At 41.5% G+C, this 26479-nt stretch overlaps 1 pseudogene; it reads left to right on the top strand.

Moving 5' to 3' along the window:
- The first annotated feature begins 1299 nt into the window (after window positions 1–1299).
- LOC125359427 lies at window positions 1300–22275 on the top strand (annotated as a pseudogene).
- The last annotated feature ends 4204 nt before the right edge of the window (window positions 22276–26479 follow it).

Raw genomic sequence — 26479 nt, 5'->3', positions numbered from 1 at the left:
CTTGCCATGGGGAAAATGAAAAAAATTTACAAAACAGGCCTGACCCATGTCACATGGCTGTGTCCTCCTCATACAGATCCATCTTAGTGCTCTTTTGCCTGAGCATGGCTCCCCCAAAGATGGCTTTGTTGCCGTTAGGGTCCTTAGAAATCCAAAGGGATTTATGAAACCCAGGGGGATGGCAATGGGACTTTCAAATCCCCCCTCCACCCCCCGGGCGGGGGGGGGGGGGAACACAGGGGAAGCCCACGAGTGGCCTGCAGTGTGCCACAGTTCTGGGGCCTTCCTGCCAGGAGGAATGTCTCTATTCCTGGAGCCAAAAGTTCTCTGATCTAAAGAAAGGGATCCCTTGGGAACTATAATGAATGCCGGCTCCAGCAGTGCCAGCCCTGTTCAGCTGCTTGATTAATGACACATGAGAAGACTTGAGGCAAATTTAACAGAAGAGCAAACCCATAACCGGGTGCCTGCCCTGGATGAGATCAGGCGCCTCACACCAAACAAAGCAAACTGCAGGCAGGCTCCTAAGACCCTTCCCAGCTCTGGACCATGAGAAAACCTGAGAAGGGCCTGCCTCTGTTCTCAGCTCCCGAGGCTTGAGGACATGGACAATGCTGCTGAGAGCCTGCCGAGAGAAAGGCCTCCATCTGCTCCTTCCCAATTCTCTGCTCCAGCAAGGGGGAGGGGACCCCTCAGCTGTTCCGTCGGGTCCTGCTCTGCTATTGGCTGACACATTTTCAAAGCTCCTCTCAAAGGCTTTTATGAAACTGTTGTTGCTGGGCGGCAGCTGAAGCCATTCGCCCAGGAAAAATGGAAGGAAGCAGGTGTGACCATTCACCCCAACCTGACCCCTCCCCCCACAAGAAAAACACCACCACCCCCACTTCTCAGCTGTGTGGATTACTTTGTCCTTGTTTGTTTCAATGAGCACAGCAATCTCAGCCTTAGCATCCCTCTAAATACAACCAAGAGCATCACTCTGGATTCTCTCTCAGAAAAAGAAAGGGCCATCCATTTCAGGGTGGCATTCCAGAAGACTCTTGGGGTGCAAGAGGAAACTCCCCTCCCCCAGCTGCGGAAGGTAGAGGGTGGATCTTCTCATCTCCAGGGTCTGCAGGAAATAGCAGCAATACTGAGCATCACCTCGGAAAAGACCAAACAAACACCTTTTGTTCAATTTCCCATCAGTAATGAGTAACTAAGCAAAACTGTAATAAACACTACTTAAAAATTAATGCGAGCTCTTATTTTTTGTTACTGATGAAATGTGGCATTTGAAAGTAATTGGACGTGCGGCGTGCAGCCTCGGTTCGGCGTGTTGCCTGTGGTCGGTGCGGTTTCCGGGGAAACATGGCTAAAAGTTTACGGAGTAAGTGGAAAAGGAAAATGCGTGCTGAGAAGAGGAAGAAGAATGCCCCAAAGGAATTCAACAGACTTAAAAATATTCTCAAAATCAGCGGTGATGTTTTAATGAAAGATGTTCAAGAAATAGCAACTGTGGTGGCACCCAAACATTGTCAAGAGAAAATGGATTGTGTGGAGTAGGATGACAATGATGACATGAAGATGGAGACTGAAATTAAGAGAAACAAAAAGACTCTTTTAAACCAGCATGGACAGTACCCAGTGTGGATGAACCAGAGGCAGAGAAAATGGCTGAAGGCAAAGCAAGAGAAAGGAAAGGGAAAGAACAAAGCAAAAGCAGCAAAGGGTCTGGCCTGGTAGCCTCTTAAAAACTTGAAAATGTCAATGGGACAAATGTTTGATTAAAATGTGTGCATTGATTTCATGGGGTAAAAACTTAAGTTTCCAACTGGGCTTACCTTCTTCAGCTCAAACCCTCAATAACTTCTTGAATTTCCTTTGATGAGTCAAAGCTGTACTGATATTTTAATTGAATGTTTTCCAGCATCCAAGTATTATAAGACATCACAGTTCTGTTAAATAGTCACACAATTGTAATCATTCTCACAACTTGGTTGTTGACATCAGTAAAGATAAAACAAATGATATGATATTGAACTAACTGAACTCATATACTTAAAATGGTATTATAATATTTAGCAGTATGACACAAGATGTTATAAACAGTACTTGCTTGGTGTTTATAAGTTATATAATTCAGAATAAAAGATATTTTCTGTGAAAAAAAGTAATTGGACATTAACTTTCATATTCAGAAAGAATCCTTTCACAATCATCTGATGAGATCATCACAACCACTGACTTGTGGAGAAAATTGAGACACCACAAAAAAAACCTAAGAATATATAATGAGTAATATGAAATATGAGTAATATGGAAGAGGGATTCAAGTTCAAGTTTCCCAAATCCCAGTCCAATATTCTTTCTGAGCTTCTCAATTTTAATGGATGAATTGTATATGTCATAACTCATTGCAACAAATTCATCACATCAAACAATGTATTTGTTGTGTTTTCTTGGGAACAAGTTTAATGTGTCAAAAACATGACATTGAAGCCTTCATAATCTACCTAGAACTCTTTCATTTAATGAGCCATGTCAGCAAAATTGATGGCACAAGTATGGGATAGTGTTGGATGCCTTGCAGAATTGTGACATTGTAATAGCAGAATTTTAAGAAACTTCATTGAGAACGAAGACATCAGACTCAGAGGAGAAAAAGAGATCTGAGTTATTGGTTCTGTGGACCATACCTATGTCCAATTGTCCTTTGGGAAAAATGCAACTTTTGCCCCTTAAAAGATACCATAAAGGAAGTTCTCACAATGCTAACATAAGGTAGCCATTACCGGGAGGAGCTAAGAATACAAGGTTAAACTCAAAGCTCTCTTTATACTCACATCTACCAGACTGGAAAATAAAATCCTACTCAAAAACGAGGCTGACTTCCAGCTGGAGATTTATGTGTCCACTGCCTAGGTGAAATTGGGAATTAGGACCCCAGCCTAAGTAGGCAGAAGCAAAGGAATCTTTACACAGAGCACAGGCTTAAAAATTGTGTTTAATCTGAGCCCTTCAGAGCACTGCTGTCTTATCTGATATTGCTGAATGCATTGCACACACTAGGTATTCAAAAAATGCCAGCTCGCTGGATGAATGAGTGAATGCCACCTTACCAATGAATAGGTAGGTGCAGTCAATCATAGGAGCTGGGTATCAGTCTAAAATCTTTAAGCTGTCATCTAACTCCTCTTTCACTAATGAGCTGCCTGCTTAAAAAATAATTGTCTTGCCAGGAATTGATGGCTAATGCCTGTAATCCTAACTACTCAAGAGGGTGAGATCTGTGAGAGTCTTATCTCCAGTAATCTACCAAAAAAAAAAAAAAAGCCAAAAATGGCTCTGTGGCTCAAGTTGTAGGGCACCAGCCTTGAGCAAAAGAAGCTCGGGGACAGAGCCCAGTCCCTGAGTTCAAGCCTCGGGACTAGCACCAAAAAAAATTTTACTTGTCTTATATCTCATATAGTTATTGACAGAGAGATCAACCTATCTGACACACTAGTAAAAGATGGTCAAAGGTCCAATCCTAAGTACAATACTTAATTATCTGTGACTTAGCACATAAGCACACTTCTCCAATATCTTCCTAAGGAAATTCACTTCTTCAACTGTGTTACATAACCACTAAATGATAATAATGATGGGACTCTCAAGTCAACTTAAAGCATAGGTCCATGAGAAATGACTCAACATTTTAAGAGAGATGAAAATTTGGCCCTTTGATTTAGTTCAAGTGGATGCCAACCTATTATACTTAATTCACAGTCTTCCTTACCACAAGATACAGCCCAGTGAATCCCTCTTCTCAATAAAGTACAATGGGTCATGAAAAGCATAGCAAATGACAAAAGAGCACTGAAACTGATTCCAACCAATATTTTTCATGCACTCACCTGTTTATTCATTCATCCAGCCAGCCATTCTTCCTTTCTGAGTACCTACCATGTCTGGGGTGCATTCTGAAATGCTGGTTACGACCGAGATGTTCTTAATGCCTTTGACTGTGAATACAATTCAAAGCCGGTGCCCTGACTTCAACTGTGCAAAGATCCCTTATCCTCTACAGATTCCCACTGAAGGAAAAGAAGCTTTTCCCACTGCAACCCAGATTTCTAGATGAGATGCTAGTATGATAGCAAAACCTATAAATCAGAAACTTCCAGGGGGAGAAGGGGGAGGAAATCACATCATTTCAAGAGGAGATTGCATTTATCGGAATAACAAATTGCTCCAGTCCCACAAATCCTATCTACATCCACATCTTACCCACAGTCCTAACAAGTAGAATTGCTAGCTCAATTCTGTAATGGAGGGGTGGCTTAAGGGGACTTTGTAAAGATTTTAACACACACACACACACACACACACACACACACACATATATACAAATGCATATATATGTGTGTGTGTATACTATATAATTTTGTGTTTTATCTTCAACTCACCATGACTATCTGGTTTTTATGACTTTATTTTCTCCTAATCCATGCCGTGAGCAGCATCCTCTCCCTTTTCTCCTCTGTTCTAAAGTGGAAATATAGAACCAATATCAACTATAACCTGATTATCTGTCAAAATTAGTCCAGCTCAGGGTCATGAATAATAACCTCAGACAATTTCAAAAATCATTTAAATTTGTCTTTGGCCTACATTTGTGTATATAATTCCATTTGAAAGCTGATTTACTTTCCTAATTAACTTTTTGTTTGCATTCCCTCAAAACACATTAACTGGGAAGTCCGGGTTGGGGAGGGGCATAATGTGGAGTGGGCTGACTATTGAGAAAAGCTGGTTCAATAAAAAATTGTAGGAGTTAAACACAAATTGTATCATTCCCGTAGCAAATATTTACTGAACATCAACAAACGCTACCACAAGGCTCTTCCTTTCAACAGGAGATGTAAGCAGGAATTGAAACTAGAATTTTTAAAACTCCAGGCCCAAACTCCACAAGTTCCATGTGTCAAGATCAGCCACTCACCCCTAGATGCCAAATAAAGAGACAAGGTCAAGGGCAGAGAATAGATATTTATTACATGTCATGGGCAGCCAGGGGAAGACAGCACTTAAGCCTATATGTAGCAGTCATGTTCCTTTGGTTTTATAGACAAAGAACTGGGGCATATGCATATAATTACTAAACAGTCCTATCAACATATGGACTGGTGCATCATTATTTCAGTCCTTATTTTGGGAGGAGTTCCAGAAAAGTTATTATCACTATCATCACTGGTCAGGATAGAAAAGCCTGGGGGATCTCCCCTGAGGAGGATGCATTGTTCCTTGGGGTGGTTAAAGTTCCATAAAGATGTTATTGATCAGTGATAAGTCCTGTCCTTGTATTCCAAGGTGATTGCAAAGAGACTGCAGAGATAATGGCTAACAGCAACAATACATACAATAAAAACATGCATGGCAGAAATGTCAAGCTTTTCCCCTGCTTTTAGTTATCATGGGCCCCACTCAAGCAGCTCTTAAGCACCTCTTACAGAAGGAGATCGCTTCTGCCCTAAAGATGCTTGTCATGTTCTTAGGAAGACAGTATGTAAAGACTTCACACAACTGACATTTCTCTTTGGCTTTAACTGTGAGCTCAAATAGCACTATTTTTAATCCACATGCCTATAGGACCCAGGTGGCCTTCTGATCTCATGGGACCCAGCCAAATAGTGATTCTTCCAATAAACCTGACTGCAATTTCCTGTGCTTCTTCGCTTATATAAAACCCAAGTTTCTTCAAGTCACATAAAGTAGAGGGGTCACTTCCCAGAGTATGAGACAGCTCATAATGGTTCTACCTTGAGATTACATGTCTGAATGCAGGAGGAGTTAATCACCAAGAAAGCAAATACCCAATGTCCCATATTGTCTTTAATTAAACCATTTCCAGGCAATCCCTGAAACAGGCTTTTCTTCAGTTTACCATTATCTCTGAAATCTATATTACTCTGTCCCACAAGGAACAGGAGCCTAGCCAAATGCAGTCTTCCAAGTTGGGGAAGAAAAAGAAGGGTATGGGGTCCACATATAGAGTGGGACAAAGGTATAGCTCCACAGCCAGCTTCACCCAGACTCTCTCTTCTTTGCTATTTCCACTAGGCAAAGGGAAATTGGCCTTTTGCATTATGTATATTCCACCCTCACTACCCCCAACCTCCTGGCAACATCAAGTCAGAGCCAAGACATTTTTGATGCATTACTGGAAGTGAGGGTGGCTGCACAGTAAGGGTAAGTGAAGAATTAACAGAAGACTCCTCCAGCCAGGTTATGTACATTTCAGTCCCAGGGAAACTAGTGGTGTGGTTCCTGTCCAAATATTTCAGTCTGAGAACCAAGAGAGACCATGTTGTAAGAGCTAATCCAGTTCAGAAACCTTCAGCACCTTTGTCTGAAGGCAGGAGAAAGATGAGTGTCTTAGCTCAAGCAGGGAGAATAAGTTTACTTCACTTTTCTTCTTTACTTCTATTCATATTGGCTGATGTCTGCCAGCAAGATTGACAAGGTTTATCTTATTTATTCAGTCTAACAATGCAAATGTTCATCTCATCCACAACACCCTCTGTCGTACTAGAAATAGTATTTTTCAAGCTATCTGGCCTTCCTGATTCCAGCCACATAAAAATAGCCATTTTAACTTTTTTTAAGTAGCAAAAGCTACTTTATCTAGAACATATAGCACTGAGGTGGGTGAGCATAATGTAAACCTCCTTGGGAATGGTCCTGTAATATTAGATGAATCAATATTGTTTGTGTCAAGTGGTAGAGTACCTACCTACTAGGCACAATAAGGCCCTGAGTTCAAGCCCTGGTACTACCAAAAGGAATCCTAAGATATGAATATTTGTAATGTAAAGAAAATGGTGCCATAAAAAGAGAATGAACATGTAGGGTGAAGTTCCTTTTGAAAGAAAGCTGTGTAAAGGGCAGTTTTCAGACCCTTCCAATTCTTACAGTAGGTTTTACAGAATCCAAAATGTCTCTCATCCCCCATCCTCTCATTCCTAACACATCAGGAAGCTGAGCTGTCACATGCCTCAATGGCTGCTCCTACAAATGATGAATTTCAGTAACAATAAAATGTGGAGCAAAGGACATTGGAGCAATGGACTCACCTCTCAGTCCCAGCTTTTGTTCCTCAGGATCCCTGACAATAATTTGTCTTCCTTGATCCACTGATGCTACTAGCCATGCACCCTACCAGGAGTGAACTACAAAGGTGAGATCTGAAAAACAGAATACATCAGGTAACTAACCCAGTCCCCCGAAAGCTTCTCCACTCATGAGCTGACACTGGCAATTAATGTCAGCATTCACTAATTTATGTCAAAACCTCTTGAAAAGGTAGCACTAAGAAGTAATTCATTTTTGACCCTTTTCTCAAAAGAGATATTCATGGAAGTAAGAGAAGATGGTTTCTGAGAAGAGTCTGCAAGGATAAATGGAACCTCAGAAAAGAAACTAGTGAGGGCTGGGAATATGGCCTAGTGGCAAGAGTGCTTGCCTCCTACACATGAAGCTCTCGGTTCAATTCCCCAGCACCACATATATGGAAAACGGCCAGAAGGGGCGCTGTGGCTCAGCTGGCAGAGTGCTAGCCTTGAGCAGGGAGAAGCCCAGGGATGGTGCTTAGGCCCTGAGTCCAAGGCCCAGAACTGGCTAAAATAAATAAATAATTTTTTAAAAAAGAAAGGAAACTGGTGGTGAAGGCAGCATTGATTACTTTGCTTTGTTCAACTCAGGCCCAGCTGAGGAGCATGGCCCCTCGCCCACTATGAAAGCTGGAGCCAACTGCCACTCGAGCCAGCTTTCTAAGAACATTGGCCATTTGAGCTTAGCTTTGAATATAGCAGTCAAGTCCAAAACAGGATGGGACATGCTCAAGAAGTCAGATGTTTTTGTCAATGTTTGTCAAACCAGCCTTAGCCCTTTTCTGAGCCTATCTCTCTACTAGGACAAGCATTTCAACAGCCCTCTAATTTGAAGCCAGATAATGTCCATAGAAAAGTTTAAAGGCAAAGACAAATGATGGAAATGATTTAAGTTATTAAACCCAATCAATACCATTTGCTGGATACTCTCTTTGTGTTAATATGCTGCTTAGCTTTTCAAGTGGACTCTTTCTTTCCAAGTATCACAACAATCCTTGATCTAACTTGGTTACTATGCAGAAAATAAAACCAAGACTTAGAGAAGTTAGGCAATAGGCCATGGTTACATTGTGAGTAGTCCAGCCAGACTCTAATCTGGGCAGTCTGGCCCCGAGCTCTTATTTGATAGGCTAAGCAGAAGCAGTCCTGGGGGGGGAGGGGGGAACTGGAAAGAGGATCAAGGAATCTACAAGGAAACATCTGCTTCCCTCTAGGGCTTCCTCTCAGCCTCATTCCTTCACAATGAGGCCTAACAGAAGAAACAGCCTTCCCTCCTCTCTCCCAAGTAGCAATGGGAAGGAAATCCTGGCTTAGGCTTCATAATGAACTTGAAGGAGATATATGACACAGAAGCAGACCAGGCTCTCAACTGTCAAGCCCTATGCTGATAAACAACCCTCTCTATGGAATTGCCTGGGCTCTCCCACTCCTGAGATGAAATAATGGTTCAGACAAGGGTTTGAGGCCATCAGTTGACTGACAGTATAATACCATGGCTTTCACAGTGTGGTTTTTCAGCTGCAGAAATAAGGGCAGGATAATTTTAGCTCTACATGCCTTAGCATGGCTCCATCTATTCTGCCATCAGGCTGCCTTCCAGATACTGGCCAATTATGTCTCTGCACCAAAGCCCTCAGTCCCAGCCAAGAACCACAGACTTCAAAAGAGTAAGTTGGAGCCTAATGAGAAACAGGGCTTAGGGCTACTGTAGCCCTTGCCCCATGCTCCTGAACTGCTGTGTCCATTCGAAGCCCCTCCCTCCTGGACCACAAGCAGGGGCTGCTGGCGTCTGCACATCCCAGGAGGCAGGCTGCTCCCAACACCTGCTGCTCAGAGGTACAGCTCTAAGCACAAGACAGACAGAGAAAAGGAAAGGTTTACTGTGCCGCATGCCAACATAGTGGCATCTTTTTAAATATTTTTGAGGGACAGGCCAAATTTTAATATTTATTTTTATTAAGTAGTTGTACTAAGGGGTTTCAATTCCAAAAGTCTGGTTATGAGTACAATGCATTTCAATCACTGTCACCTCTTCCATCATTCTCTCCCATCTTTTGACCTAGAAAGCATGTCACAGTTTCCACATGGGTTCTTCTCTTCCTTTCCTTCTTTGATTGTTCTTCTGTTTCCTGATTTCCTTCCTGTCTCTTTAGATTTGTTTGTATGTATATGAGAAAGTTTTCAAAATTTCTTTTTAGGGCATTGCCTACCATTCTCTCACTTTCTTGATTTTTTTTATTAGTTGTACGAAGAACTCCATTGTGACATTTCTGTACATGCATGGCCAGATCAACCTCACACCTGTATCCCTTTTCCTCCCTCCCCCTTGACCATAGTAATCTTCATATACTCTCTCCATCTGCTCACTCTTTTCCCACAGACACCCCCAACAAAGCCTGTTTTACTTTCCTGTTATTCATTTTTAGTGTGTATTAAGTACACCTAAGGGCTTCATTTCCCCATCTTCATGAGTTTGGCTCCTTAGTGGGGCCTCACAATTTCCACTCTAATCAATTTTGCTCTTGTCAGCCTTTCTCTCTGATTATCAAAGTCTATGAATGTATACTGACAGGAAAGACTCAAGAATCAGGTCTATGAAGTGCACACATACACACACCCTCCCCACTCAGGCCAGCACACTCCTTGCTCAAAGTCATCACATCCAGTTGAAAACAATGACCTTGACCTCTCTATTGTCTTGATATCAGTGTTGAGACTATCTTGCCTCCTGTCTAATCTTTATAAATCAAAGGCTGAATTTAAGTGAACAGTAAATAATTACCTAGGATCACAAATGACTAAGGCCTACACCAGGTATTGTCACTGAATGGCAACTTATTTCAATGGCACTCCCCTTTCCTACTTAACAGTTTGAGTTCTAACAAGTGATTTCTGTCATGTCTTTAAGAAAGATGCAGAAGCCAGGTGCCAGTGGCTCACATCTGTAATCCTATTTGGGAGGCTGAGAATGGGAGGCTCAAGGTTCAAGGCCAGCCGAGGCAGAAAAGTCCCTAAGACCTTTCCCAATTTAGCTGGGCATAGTGGTGTGTATCTGTCTTCCTAGGTTTGTAGGAAGCTGAGATTCGAAGGACTGTGGTTCCAGAATGAAAAATCCATGAGACTCAGTCACAACAAAAGACTAAGTAGTGTTCACCTGTCATGGGAAGCCAAAATAGGTGGATCATGGTCCAGGTATATACCTGGGTAGTGTTGAGGGGAGTCAGACTGACTCTATCTCAGATTAGTTAAAGAGAGCAGAAGCTGACTCCATCTTAAGATCTCCCCTGCCCCTGAGCTTCAGGGTTGGGAGGTATGTGCCCTGTCTGCTCAGAATTCAGGGAAGATCCCCCTAGCTGTGATAAGAAACTGCTTGACTACCTGCATTGTGGAATGTTCAAGGTTAACAATAGTAAACCTGTGCCCCTTTGGGAAGGAGCAGCCTTACCCCTGCCCTCATGAATAAGCACATCCACTTACTTTGTGAGGGGATCCTGCAAACACTTGTTTACCGAACACCAGATATGCATGCCAGTTTGGACCACAATGATAAGTTAGTGCAAACAGATACTATGTGGCAGGTTGTAACTCCATTGGCCACCTGCATGTGGCCTGGCATGACTATGCAGTTTTCTGTGTGTGTCATAACTCCATTGATGACCTGCATGTGGCCAGTCATGACTATGTGGTTTTTCCCTTTTTAAACCCCTGCTTGAGTGGCCTTGTGGACACAGTGTTAGCTCCCAAGTCTGTGCTGTGTCCCTGGCCGGTCAGTTCACTTTTTGCTTCCCCAATAAATCCATCTTCTTACTTGAGACTGTCTCTGAGTGGTGGACTCTTGGAAGGACATGGAATCCCCTCCCTCAAACCCCATAACAGGTAGCAAGCCTCAAAAGTAACAGCAAAAAAAAAAAAAAGAGTAGAGGCATGGTTTAGCTGAAGAACATTTGCCCAGTAAGCATAAGGCCCTAATTCAAAATCCCAGTATCTTCAGGGGATAAAAGGCAGTGGGGAGGAAGAGATGCAGAATTGTGAACTACTTAAAAGGTAACTCTGACTTTTTCAACTTTCCTCATTGTCCTTTACTTGTTTTGTAAACCTGAACAATTGTGGCATCTCTGCTTCTATGTCCTCATCAGTAAAATGGGAATAAAAAGTTAATAGCTATCCCTTTCATTATATCCAGTAAACATGCAACTGTAAGAATCTTCTACTATAAACAACAGAATCAACCTCTAGGCAACTTAAGCAGTTAGGATAATTAAGAGGAAAAAAGTGGGGCTGGGGATATGGCCTAGTGGCAAGAGAGCCTGCCTCGTATACATGAGGCCCTGGGTTCGATTCCCCAGCACCACATATACAGAAAACGGCCAGAAGTGGCGCTGTGGCTCAAGTGGCAGAGTGCTAGCCTTGAGCAAAAGGAAGCCAGGGACAGTGCTCAGGCCCTGAGTCCAAGGCCCAGGACTGGCAAAAAAAAAAAAAAGAGGAAAAAAGTGAATGTCCAGCCAGGCTCCAGAAAAGGCAGAGACTACTAGGGAAACACCAAGATTCTGGATTACAGAAAAGGACCATTTCTTCGTGATAGCCTTGTATGTATTAATCAGTTCCAAACATTTTTCCATCCTGCGTCACTCCAGTTTCCTCTTTCCAAGACAGACAATTCAGTTGGTTCAGTGTAGGTCACATGCCTATCCCTTTTACCAGTGGGGCAGGGAGGGCAAAGGCTTTGATTCACCACTATAACATATAAGGCCGGGGGCTGGGAATATGGCCTAGTGGCAAGAGTGCTTGCCTTATATACATGAAGCCCTGGGTTCGATTCCCCAGCACCACATATATAGAAAACGGCCAAAAGTGGCACTATGGCTCAAGTGGCAGAGTGCTAACCTTGAGCAAAAAGAAGCCAGGGATAGTGCTCAGGCCCTGAGGCAAGCTCCAAGGCTGGCCAAAAAAAAAACAAAAAAACAAAAAAAACTGCCAACATATAAGGCCGATACTAAAACCTAATATTATGTGTTCCCGGATATCACAAAAAAACAGAAAGCCTCAAATAATTACATCTCAAATTCTGCCCCTCTCCATGTTCCTACAAACAAGCTCCCATGGCCAAACAATCCTCCTTTATCAAAAGAAGAAAGTAACAATCCTGCTTATCCTCTGTGTGACTTCTTGGTCTCTGTCTTTTCACTGGAAATGAAGTCCAGAGAAGGAGAGATAAGTAACTACCCCATTTCTAAAAGAAGATACTTTGTGCAAGAAAAAACAAGTTAAAATTCTACCCATTTCTTTTATAATTTGACTTTATCAATGTTAAAAGTTTTAACTTTCAAAACTTAATTTGATACTCTATAAACTATACCAGAATGGAATCCCAGGAGGTGATATATATTTCATAAATACCATTCTAGTTTAGGTTGCATTTATAAAATAATCAATATTTAATTTGTTTTCTTCTCTATGATATTAAAATGTCATCATTAACTCATATCTTCTGTGACATTACATATAAAAACTGCTATGTATAATATATAACAGTTTTCTTCTACCCACACATAAATACTACCAATAAATTTGTCTTTTATTGGGTCCTGAACTAATACTTAAATTGCTTATATCTTCCATCAATTCTACAACTTCAAACAAGTGAATTATATAGATGAGTTTAATCAGTGGGTAATATGAATGTGACAATCAAACAGTATTTATGTTCATCCCATTTGTGTATTCCATTCTGTAATAACTTGATTTGTTAGGCTCTTATGTTTTAGAGAGTAGAATTTTTATCCTTTTTAAATTGCAAACCAAATATGTATACAACAAAAATATCTGTATAATGATGTTCCAATAAAAGCAGAAGGAGGTGGAGGAGGAAGAGGAGGGGGGGGAAGGAGGAGGGGAAAAGGGGAAAGGGAGGGAGATGAGGAGGGAGGAAGGGAAACAGGAAGAGGAGGAGGAAGAGAAGGAGGAGGAGGGGGAGGAGGAGGAGGAGGGGGAGGAGGAGGAGGGGGAGGAGGAGGAGAGGGAGGAGGAGGAGGAGGAGGAGGAGGAGGAGGAGGACGAGGAGGAGGAGGAGGACGAGGAGGACGAGGAGGACGAGGCGGACGAGGAGGAGGAGGAAAGCATGGCAAAGACATCCACTTGCATGGGATTCCAAGTCAGACAGGCAGCTGAAGCTGGAGGCATAGATTACACAAGCACCTTGCTCTGCAAATAAAGACACTGTCAACTTAACATGCATCAGGCTGGAAGCAAGAAGATGATGAGACACTGAAGCACTCCTCTAATTATTTACCTCCTCCAGATAAGTTAAAATTACTATTTCTGGCAAGGAATCACCTTACTTAGTAGACAGTGTGGCTGCTATACCATGCTGTATTCTAATCTCAGGTCTGAGATGCAGCTCCCTAGCCCCAAGGAAGTATCAACCTGTTGGCTACCATTTTGTCATTAAAATGCCATTCTTCCTGTTCCCAGCAGCCCTTTTCAAAATGACATAGTTCCCATATTGTCAGAAAACACTTCACCTTTTCAGAGGTTTGCTCTCCTTAAGCTAAGACTCAAAATAGGCCACAGGCTGGGGTACCTGACTATAAGCAGAGCACTTGACTAGGCCAAGACCCAGGAGGAAGGAAATGAGGACTGGGAAGTGGCTGAGGACACACACCAATGACAAATGTTGAGACAATAACTCAGTGGACCCAGGTCAGCCAGCCATGCTCCTAATGTGAGCTGTGAAATTAGCCACTGAGGCCATGAGGCTAAGACCTGGCCTAACCCTACCTTCTGTCTGCTGGGAGCCCAAGAACTCAGCATCTGTACTGAAAACTAGGAATATGTTGGCCCCAGACACCAGCCAAGACCCCAAATCTCCAGACACTGTATAACACTGAGAACTCATCTCCTCAAACACCAGACCTCTAACTGAATCTTCTCACATTGTGCATCTCTATTTCCCTCCTGTGCTCTTAATCTGTGTTGTTTAGAAATCAGAATTTCTGGGTAGGTACACTCATGGCTCTCTGTCATTTCAGAGTCACAACAATAGTAAGGGTAAGTTTCTGAGAGCTTAAACTGCCAGGAAAGTTGGCAAATATTATCTTATTTGTTCCCCTGTGGTAAGTGCAAAAAGATTCTGGTGTTCTTGTTGATGAACTAAGTTAGATCCACAATTACTAAGTGGCAGAGCTGGAATTCAAATGCAAGTCCAAAGCCTCAAATACATCTATTGCCTGTTAGAAAAGGTGCCCAACATAGTATCACATCCTAATCACTGAGCTGGCTAGCCATATTTCCATGAAAGACCCAGGAAAGCGGGATGCTTTCCCTGAAGTTTTCCCAGGTTTAGAAGGTAAACTCAGGGCTGGGGATATAGCCTAGTGGCAAGAGTGCCTGCCTCGGATACACGAGGCCCTAGGTTCGATTCCCCAGCACCACATATACAGAAAACGGCCAGAAGTGGCGCTGTGGCTCAAGTGGCAGAGTGCTAGCCTTGAGCGGGAAGAAGCCAGGGACAGTGCTCAGGCCCTGAGTCCAAGGCCCAGGACTGGCCAAAAAAAAAAAAAAGAAGGTAAACTCATACAAATACTTGGTCACAAATTCATGGTCACACATGACCTCATGACTCAGATCACAGTTTTTCTCTGCCCTGGAAGGAGAAAGAAATAAACATATCTCATTCCATCTGAATTTGACCCCCAAATCCAGCTATTTCTTAAGTCTCTTTCCTAAGTCCTTATTGATATATCTTCTCAAAGTGTTCACATATCACCCACAGCTAGAACATTAAAAAACAAGCCTCTGTTTTAGAACACCATATGAACAGCATTTACACCTTTTAAATATGTGGGCATCCTTTAAAATATCCACGTTTTATAATAAACAATGCCAGTTAGGGTATTCTAACACAGAAGCATTCTTTTCCTTCTGTTCTTCTATTGTAGTCATGGAGATCTCAGATTTGGTTGAAGTGAACAGACAGAATTAAAAGCTTCCCTAGGGCTGGGAATATGGCCTAGTGGCAAGAGTGCTTGCCTCGTATACATGAAGCCTCTGGGTTCAAGTCCCCAGCACCACATATATAGAAAATGGCCAGAAGTGGCGCTGTGACTCAAGTGGTAGAGTGCTAGCCTTGAGCAAAAAGAAGCCAGGGACAGTGCTCAGGCCCTGAGTTCAAGCCCAGGACTGGCAAAAACAACAACAACAAAAAAAAGCTGCCCTAAATGTTAGTATCATAGAAAATAATGTTGAAAGCTTATGTTTCAATGATATTTTGTGTCTAAGGAAATCATTCATTCTGCAGACCTTCACTCATTCTGATCTCTCATTAAGGTAAGAATAGGACAGGTGCTCTTTTGCCCCAGAGATATATACACAGGACTCTGACAAAGACCAAGAGAAGGGAGATGGGCAAGGGCTCACCGAAGCAAGAAGAATTTCCCTTACCCAATTATTTGGCACAAGACTGGCCATATTAATTATTTGAATTTAATATTTTAACCAGCAGGAAAACAGCTAAGACTGTATATCAGGTTATTCTCTCACATATATCATTTTTCAAAAGAAATATTTTATTTATTTGGATGTATTCTCTTCTTCTTTTGTCAGATTTGCTTAAGATCTGTCAATTTTGTCAGTTTGTTCAAAGAAACAACTCTTTTATTTATTCTTTCTACAATTTTTTTAGTCTCTAATTCATTCATTTCTGATTTAATTTTGATTATTTGGTTTGGGGTTTGGCTTGTTCCTGTTTTTCAAGGAGCTTGGAGTAATTAAACACACTGGATGGTGAAAGAGTAAAAAATTACACTTCATGATAAATTATACAAGACTCTAAACATTAATACAGTGAGACCAAAGGAAGATATTCTTAGGAGAGGATCACAAAGCTATATGCATATGATCATGCACAATGAACTCCAAGAAATGGAAACGAGAGTTCTTGTTATTTTTATTTTGATTTTTCTGTTTGTTTTCTCTTTTGTTGCTGTTTTTTATTTCTGTATCTTATGTCTTGTCTGCAGGTTTATCTGTTTTGGAGAGGGTAAGAAGAAGCACAGAAATTGTGGGACAACTAGACTCTATGTTGAAAATGAAGGATAAAACTTTGGTGGAGGCGGGTCAGGAGGGAAACACCAGGAGAAAACGAAGGAAAGAGTGACACGTACTCATTACCTGATTTATGTAAGTATAACCCCTCTGTGTACATCTTTACAACAAAAAAAAAATAAAAAAAACAAATAAAGTGCTGACGGCTCACACCTATAATCCTAACTACTCAGGAGATTGAGATCTGAGAACTAAAATTTGAAACCAGCTAGAAGCATACAAATCCTGAAGATTATCTCTAATTAACTAGGGGGAAAATAAACCAAACTGGTATAGTTCAAGTGGTAGAGTGCCAGCCAAGAATAAAAAATCCAAGTGAGAGTGAGAAGCCTAGAGTTCAAGCGCCAGTACTGGCACACAAACACACACACACACAATCCCAAAACAAAAACCAACCTTTCCTGCTCTGCCCAGTCACATTGATGCCCACCCTATCACCAAGGATTGTCTCTAAAGTACACATCTGATCAACTTACTCAGCATTTATAATGGGATGGACTAGAAACTTTTTAATGACATAGAATGTCCTAGATTTGATCTCCTATCTACTTCCTTGTGTCATCTTTCATCCCCTCTATGGTGCTATAGTTGTAACCAGCTATTAGTAACTGGTATTCAAACACAAAAACTGTTGCCTAACTCATTTTGTCTGCCCAGAAATGCCACTGCAACTCCACACATACCCTCCAGCCCTGACCCCATCATAGTAAGCACAGAAAACAATGCACATTGAATCCCATGACACACACAAAGTCCTGTTTGTATGTTGATGTATTGCTTACAATCTTCTTACCCTATACCCATTTTTATTCCTATCAATCAGTTGTACAAATGGGGTTCATTTTGACAAGTCCATAAGGACAAACACATTGGTCAGACTGACCCATATCACTTTTTCTCCTTCTCCCTCTTTCACAAACCAATCTCAACAAGCCCTTCATTGTTCCATTTTCATGCTTGTATACATATTTTGATCATTTGTACTTTCCTTCACCCTCTCTGTCCACCTTTTCCCTCTCACTAGTGTCTACACCCCTTCCAAAGACCTGTGCATTATCATTTTCAGTGGCCTTATGATCTTCTTAACATGCACATATTTTGACATTTTCTACCATACCAGTTTCACTTCTGAGACTTAACTCAAATGCCACTTTGTGTGACTTGGCTTACCTTTCCTTGCCTTCATTTCTCACACATACCCCCACCCGCATATACACATAGTTACTCCCTCCTGCCCTGCAGGTTGCATCTTCAATTTCACATCTTCAGACAGCCTTTTCCTAGTCCCCCCCCCCCCAGTAAATTACGTCACCCCAGTCACTCTCCCTGACAGCACAGCATTCTCCTCTTTCATAACATCATCTGAATGCATAATTGGACACATATGAACAACCAAGTGTCTCTGCATCCAGGTGCTTGGCATCTTCCTGGCTCATTCAGAATCTAAAGGAAGAAGCAAATGGGTGCTTATGCTATGCCCCTCCACTGCAAATACAGAGAAAAATGAAAATAAATAGTGTGATGAAAGCCTACATTTTCAGTGCACCATAATCTGTCTAGGTTTCAAAGGCACTGGTTTGCATAAAAGACAACTTTTGTATGGGGATATCAGCACGTTTGCTTTCAGCTGCAAATAAGAAAACCCACTGAAAGTGGCTTAACCAGCAATGATATTTATTATAGCATAAAAGAGGAAGTCTGGGGGCTGGCTTGTTCAGCCGCACGGCAGCATCTCCAAAGACCTGAATGCTTCTCTAACTTTCTGCTCTTGCCTTTCATAGTTTCAAAGTGACAGAAATAGTTCCAGGTGTTGCACACACAACACATAGCCTCGTGTGAAGAAGGTAGCATTCTCCTGCACCTCTTTAAGTTGGCAAAGAACCCCTAGAATCCCCTTTCTGATTTCTTAGTATCTAAATATGAATGGTGGGTCTTACAGCCATGTGTCACTCATTATTAGAAAGGGGAATAAGATTGTTGTGGCTAGTTTAAGTCAGTGGCTTCCAAGCATTCATTCATGTCAGAGTCACCTACAACTGACCCTAGGTCATCCAGTTTGCTGGATTCTATCAACAGAGTTTGGAGTGTAACACTCAATTTTTTTTGCATTTACAGTTAGTTCTTCAGTGGAGTTGATGTTTCTTATCATAAGAACACATTCTAACAATCTCTTGTAGACAAATGATGATTTGTCTACCTACTGTGGGGGCCAGAGATTTTGCTTACCTAAGATGGGAAAAATCCTGGTTCCTTTGCAAAGAACAGCAGGGTAGTTGTTGTAAACAGACAATATTAAGGCCTGCCATAGTGGAACTAGAATAATAAACAGAAAGCTCCATATGCACCAAAATTTTCTCTAAAACAGAATATACATTTTTAGGGGCTGGGAATATGGCCAGTGGTAGAGTGCTTGCCTTGCATACATGAAGCCCTGGGTTCAATTCCTCAGCACCACATATATAGAAAAAGCCAGAAGTGGCGCTGTGGCTCAAGTGGTAGAGTGCTAGCCTTGAGCAAAAAGAAGCCAGGGACAGTGCTCAGGCCCTGAGCTCAAACCCCAAGACTGGCAAAAAAATAAAAATAAAATAAACAAAAAAAACCAGAATATACATTTTTAGTTCTCTCAATTATTTGCAGATCAGAACATTGAGAATCAAAAAATTTCCAGAGGTCTGAGAATGTGGCTTAGTGGTAGAGTGCTTGCCTAGCATGCATGAAGCCCTGGGTTCGATTCCTCAATACCATATAAACAGAAAAAGCCAGAAGTGGTGCTGTGGCTCAAGTGGTAGAGTGCTAGCCTTGAGCAAAAGAAGCTCGGGAACAGTGCCCAGGCACTGAGTTCAAACCCTAGGACCAGCACAAAAATACATACATACATACATACATACAGCCACTTACAGAAATTCCAGTAGTCATATTGTGACCCTCTGTAGTCTGTGTTTGAATCTAGATCTGTGTGGCTCCCATGGTCAGTGCTGTTAGCTATGATGCAATTCGATTTGAAGACCTACGTTGAAAGTCTGGCCCTGAAGCTCTTTTGACTCTCATATCATCAAGGCCAAGCATAAATATCATCTGGTTTCACCCTGGTAGTGATCATAGCTTAGTAGAAAGTGAATGTACCTTGGGGTCAAGCAGAAAATTATGCTTAATACTTGTGACTTGATAAGACTTTTCATCTGTTCAACTCTGACATTTTCATAGGCATTATAAGCTTACTAATGTTTGTCTCAAAAAAAATTAGAGTAAATTTGTGATGAAAATAATTTGCCCTGTCCCTGGTAGGGGACATATGAGTAACTTCCATTACCAGTTTTAGCTCAATGGCCTAGGAAAATCAACTTTAAATAAAGGCTTTGTAGACTACCTAAGAAGACTAAAATAGCTTGGAGAAAATGCCTAATGTATTTTCTCTTAATTGAACAGCCTTGTTCACTACAGTTGTATGCTGTTAAATGAAAGCCACATTATGTCCTGTTAGAAGAAAGTGAAAATTTTTCATTTTCAACCTCAACAAAGAAACTGAGGCTGGCGTTGGGAAATTGATGGGGCAGGTAACTTTAATCACTTCCCTATAGAAAATTATTGGGGATTAGAGGCATGGCTCAGTTGGTAGAGGGCCAGCTAAGGAATGAAAGTGTCAGATACCGAGTTTGAGTCCTGGACTCAGACTGAAAAGAAGAAGAAAACAGTTAAGCTAGGATGGGGGGTATAGCTCAAATGGTAGAACTACTGCAAAGCAAGCACGAGACCCAGAGTTCCATCCTCAGTATGAACAAGGAGAATAGGTGAGGCAGGGAAGGGGGATGGGGAGGGGAGGGGAAGGGTCTTCTCCTCAATGTGTCCCACAAGCAAGGTTATACAGCTGTAGGGAGCTAAGCCAAAACCTAAAAGGGAACAGAAGGGATTCAACCATTGAAGAAGTATAGGATTCATGTCTGAATGTGAAAGGGAAAAATGGGGAAGATGTTTGCCTATGGGCAGCAGCATAGCGTTAACAGTATTAGAACTAACCAACAGCATTAGAATCATCCTTATAAGGCAATTGTTGACAGCTCCTTTAGGCAACATTAGCAATGTTGACATCTTGGTGACCTGCAGGCCATGAACATATCACATCACAGTGACCTTACAGATCATCTAAGCCAATTTAAAAGGAAGAGATGGGCCAGGCACCAGTGGCTCATACCTGTAATCCTAGCTACTGTGGAAGCTAACATCTGAAGATCACAGTTTGAAGCCAGCCCAGGCAGGAAAGTCCATGAGACTCTTACCTCCAATTAAGCACCAAAAAAGCCAGAAGTGGGGTTATGGCTCAAATGGTAGAGCATTTTTCCTTGAATAGAAAGAGCTCAACGGGGCTGGGGATATAGCCTAGTGGCAAGAGTGCCTGCCTCGGATACACGAGGCCCTAGGTTCGATTCCCCAGCACCACATATGCAGAAAACGGCCAGAAGCGGCGCTGTGGCTCAAGTGGCAGAGTGCTAGCCTTGAGCGGGAAGAAGCCAGGGACAGTGCTCAGGCCCTGAGTCCAAGGCCCAGGACTGGCCAAAAAAAAAAAAAAAGAAAGAGCTCAGGGATATCACCCAAGCCCTGAGTTCAAGCCCCAGAACTGGCGCGCACACACACACACACACACACACACACACACACACACAGCCATTCTTACCCACCTATTGCCTCCAGCCATGATTGAATCTCCATGGTTCCCAATTTCTTCCTGCTATCAACAGTTCATTCTTCATCCATTCGGATATCTCGTTCTTCTACTAGCCCCCTGTCTTCTCCATCCCTCTCTCTCACTGCAATCTCCACCCTAAAGCCCCTGGTTGCATAGCACCAAGTATCCTTCCTCCTAGACAAGGGCTATTAATATCTAGCATCATTTTGTCTCTCTCACTGAAACAAAAAACCAAATTTTAGTTAAGTGAGAAGATAATTGAAAAATTGACTCTGAAAAGTTATGATAAGCTAGGTGCTGTGGCTCACACCTACCTGTACGGGGATCCCTCATCTGTTGCTGGAGAACACCGAGATAGGTGAAAATCTGCAAAGAACCTGCGTTATATGTATTTTATTATTCATGCATATTTTAAGGCTTTATAAAACACTTCCCACTCTCCTGTAAACCTTTCCCACTCTCTTATAAACACTTCATATGTTCCACATGAATTCCTATATCCTGCAAAATCACACAATATAGTGAAAATTCCATGATACAGAATTCGAATTACATTAAATTACAATTTTTTAAGTGATACAGTGAAGCTGCAATAAGTGAACCACAATATAGCAATACAATACAACTGTAACCCTAGCTTCTCAGGAGGCTCAGCTCCGAGGATCCACGTCTGAAAGCCAGCCCAGGCAGGAAAGTCTATGAGACTCCCATCAGCCATCAGAAAACTGGAAGCAGAGCTGTGGCTCAAAGTGGTAGAGCACTAGCCTTGAGCAAAAAGAGCTCAGGGATGGTGCCCAGGCCAACCAACAATTTTTTAAAGTTGTTATAAATGATAAACACTATTCTGAAAAAGGTATAAAACTAATGTAAATGCAGAAAATGATAACATTTTGAGTCTAGAACTATAAACAAATATATAAATAAAATTGCTGAGATTTTTCAAAATCAATGTATTGAGAGAAGAAGAGGAAAACAGGTTGTAGAAAAAAAATGTTCCATGCAGTATACTTGTACCACTTAAAGTCACTTTCATTAGTCAAGGATATAAACTATATTATATACAATTATTTGAATTTACTTGAATTGCATATGATTTTTTTCCTAGCTCTGCAGCTAGTTTGGCCACACTTACATACTCTATTTCTTACATTCTAAACCATTACATTTAACTGCTTTGCATAATTAGCCCCAGTTTCTGAGCTATTCATAGAGTTCTGCTTGTTCTTCTGAAAGGTATTTAAGAATATCTTAGGCCAGCACCAGTGGCTCATACCTATAACCCTAGACCACAGTTTGAAGGAAAGTCCTTGAGACTCTTATCCCCAATTAACTCCTAAAAAGCCACAAGCGGAGCTTTGGCTCAGGTGGTAGAGCATCAGCCTTCAGTGAAAAAAGCTAAGGGAAAGCACCCAGGCCCTGAATTCAAGCCTTATTACTGCCACCCTCTCGAAAGAAAATGCTCTTTTAAATCGTCTAATCACTTTATCCTTACTGAAAATGTAAACATTTATTTTATTTCTGAAAGATTAAAAGGGGCTAACAAAATAAGACAACAAAAAAGGTTTTTTTTCCCTTATTTCCTTTGTCTCTCCTCAGGCCTACATATTTCTATTTTAAATTACCAAAACTTAGACATATATTTTTTAAATGACTGACTCTAACCACAGATTATCACAGAAAAAAGATTAGTCATAAGGTAACAATTGCCTACATGATGCAATTTGAAAGTCTGGGCACATACACACACACAAAAGAATCTGCCTTATAATCTTAAACTCTTACTCTATAAGATTATATGCTTTTGATAGAAACTTTGTGTTTCCTGTTGAAATGAAACTAACCATGGAAAGGATAATATGCCATTTCTCTGCTCAAATTCACCCATTGGTTTCCCATTGGCCAGCAAGGAAATGTTAGCTTCTAATTGAGATGGATTAACCTTCCTCTTAGCATTGTTTCCATCCATCTCATTCATGACTATCATTTAACGGGACCACTGCAGTTCTGTGTTCTGAGCATGCACAGTACAAACCTTCTCTAGGCCTTTCTGTTCACAGAGTGCCTCCGTCTCTACTTAACTACATGGGCCTTAGCACTTGGTAACATTTCAGTTCTTCAGTGATTATAACACATAAAGATATATCTGTACTTACATACATACTTATTTAAACTTTAATTTACCTTAGGTAATAAGTCTATCTCTGCTTTAAAGTGACAGAACCCTAATTTATTCATTCACTGCACAAATATTTACTTAGTATCTGTGTGTCAAGTTTTAGAAGTTAGGGTACCATCGCACAAAAGTCAAAAAAAGCCATTCAAGCTCTTTGCTTTGCTGCAAAAACAAGAAAGGTAATGTTACTTGTTCATGTAATGGAATAGCTAAACTTGGTTTCATTTATAACCGGATCTAACGATGCTATTGAAATTAATCTCTCCATTTCTTATCTCACCCTGCAAAAAACAAATTATCTTAATTCTTCTTTTGTTGCCTATTCTTTAGTCTCAGTATTTATTCACAGAGTGGTAGAAATGGCCACTGTTAAAGTACACTTCAATAATGCTGAGCCAGTAATTACAGTAATTAAGAGAGTTCTTTCCCAGGGAAGGAGCTTCTCAGAATTCTGCAGAATGAGGCTGAGGCTGAGCCTTTTATGTGTCTGTCACATTTACGACATTAAGTCAAGCCCAGAAATCCCGGTCCAAGACCGCTTCCAAAGGCACTCTTGTCACCCCTGTGCTGACTCCATCAGCTTCACATGCACACATGCAGGACCAGAGTTCCTCTCATAACAGGAAATTCAGCAGCATTGGGAGTCAGCAGGGAGTACAAAAGGGAAGAGATTTGAAGTTGACAGAGTCAGAAGCCAGGTCTGGGTTCTATCACAGTATTAGAGGATCTCTCTCATGTGTACAAGGCCCTGGTTTCCATCCCCTGCATCACAAAAACATAAAACAAAAATCCTAAGTGTCGGAAGCCAGTCTGTGGAAAATTCTTCCAGACACATCTATTTAAAACTCCAAGCAGAGAATTTGGTTTTTATTAATGTCTAGTCACAATTTACAAACCCCAACACAGTATAAAAATACCACTATACTCCTCCTCCCTTGTGGAGACAGGCAACATCAAACACATTAGAAGGACCATGTTGCAGGGCACAGATCCATAGCGTGCTCTAGGTTTCTGTATCTGAAGCTATGTTTTTCATGCGTTCTAATGCATCATACCTCAACATATCTGCTCCCTCTCATCCTAATAAAGAAGGTAGTTCCAGAAAAAAAAATTTGCATTGCCCAAAGGCCAGGGGATGAAGGGGGTGGGGGAGAGAGAAAATATACTGGAGAAACAAACATTTTTTACATAGAAAAGTTATAAATGTTTTAAAGTAATGATTTGGTTTTATAATTGTGCTTGTTATCTATGTCTGTCTCATAAATTACCCTGTATTTCTTTCGTAGGGCTGCCCTAACAAATTACCACAAGATGAGTAGCTTAGAGCCACAGAAATAATTCTTTTTTTTTTCTTAGTTATTGTCAAAGTGATGTTCAGAGAGGTTACAGTTTCATACGTTAGGCCTTGGGTACATTTCTTGTACTGTTTGTTACCTCCTCCCTCATTCCCTCCTCTGCCCCCCTTTCCCTCTCCCCCCATGAGTTGTTCAGTTAGTTTACACCAAGTGCTTTTGCAAGTATTGCTTTTAGAGTCATTTGTCTTTTATCCGTTGTCTCTCGATTTTGATATTCCCTTTCACTTTCCTAGTTTTAATACCAGTATATACAGTTTCCAATGTACTCAGATAAGATACAGTGATAGTGCGGGTACAACCACAGGAAGGGATACAAGAGGATCATCAACAAAAGAAGCTACGGTTTCACATGGCATGTTGAAAGTAATTACAACAGTGATATAACAGTCGTTTCCATAACATGAAGTTCATTTCCACTCAGCATCATACAGTCCTAGATGGAAGAAGTTTAGAGCTTCTTCTTGCCCTATCCTGGCCTTCAGTGGCTCTGACCATGTTTTGGTGTTCTTTGGCTTGCAGCTGCATGCCAGCACCTGCCCCTGCTTTCCTGGGCCTCTCTGTGTTCTCTCCTCTTAGAAGGACTCTAGTCACTGGAGTAGGGGCTTGGTCTGTTCTAGAAGGACCTCATCTTAACTAATTACATCATCAAAGGCCCTGTTTCCAAATGAGGTCCCACTCAGTGGTTCTGGGACCCACCATTTTTAGGTGAACACTACTCAACTCACTATGTACCCCAAAACTTTGCATCGTAAAACCATGAAGTTCCTTGAGACCATCACAAAGTTGCCTTCTACAGAAGAATAATGCAATTCAACCCTTCACAGCAGCAATTTTTAGGTGAATAAAAGTGGTTCCTTGGCATGACAGTTTCAGATTAAATTGCATTTTACTATTAATCACGGATGCTTCTGAATTTTAAAACTATTGTAGAAGTGCAAAGAAAAAGTATTTACTAAAAGACCCAAAATTACAGTAAATAATTACAGTACCCCTTGCAGTATTCTTAACTTCTTTCTTTTTAATAACAGTAGTAGGGCTTGAACTCAAGACTGTGTACTCTTTATTTTTTTACTCTTTTTTGTCTCTTGTTTTTTCTTAATTTATTTATTGTCCAAGTGATGTACAGAGTGGTTACAGTTTCATACGTAAGGCAGTGAGTACATTTCCTGTCAAACTTATTACCTCCTCCCTCATTTGTTTCCAAGAAGCCAAGTGAAGGGATCAAAAGTGGAAGGAGGAAGGGAGTATAGGAAAGAAAGGGTAAAGTCACCAGGCAGTGTTTAGGTCACTTGACAAGAATATTGAGAAGGCCAGGCACTGGTGGCTCATCCCTGTAATCCTAGCTACTCAGGAGGCCGAAATCTGAGGATCAGGGTTCAAAGCCAGCCCAGGCAGAAAAGTCCCTATGAGACTCTTATCTCCAATTAACCACTCAAAACCCAGAGCTGTGGCTCAAAGTGGTAGAGCGATAGTCTTGATTAAACAAAAGACCTCAAGAACAGTGCCCAGGCTCTGAATTCAAGCCTCTTGACCACCACCACCACCAACAACAACAACAATGAAGTCTCACTGACTTCCCTGCCTTGGGTGGCTTCAAACCACAGTCCTCAGATCTCAGTCTCTTAAGTAGGATGACAGGCACTGAGTAACCAATACCCAGCTAGGACCCCTAACTACCATGGATACATCTTGCAGCTTCATGTAGATATGGAAACTGTATATAGGACTATGTATGTATGTGGGCTCTGTGTGTGTGTGTGTGTGTGTGTGTGTGTGTGTTACTTTTAATCAACCCCAGGGCCTTGCACATGTACACAAGCATTTTACCACTGAGCTACATCCTCATCTCTTTCATGCATTTCATAGAACAATAAAGGCAACTAGCTCATATTTCCCCAAAGTTTCAAAATTTGCAGTCACCTGGTCATCTCAACCACATCCTAAAAAAGAACACACAAGGAGGTGGGGGGGGGGGGCGGGTAATGAATGGGGACCGAAAACAGAATAAGTGATGAGACAGAAATCTAATAGCCAC

This window comes from Perognathus longimembris, chromosome 11 (assembly GCF_023159225.1).
Source record: "Perognathus longimembris pacificus isolate PPM17 chromosome 11, ASM2315922v1, whole genome shotgun sequence".
Taxonomy (NCBI): domain Eukaryota; kingdom Metazoa; phylum Chordata; class Mammalia; order Rodentia; family Heteromyidae; genus Perognathus; species Perognathus longimembris.
Note: the sequence above shows the minus strand (reverse complement) of the source record. Positions and strands in the feature narration are given on the sequence as shown.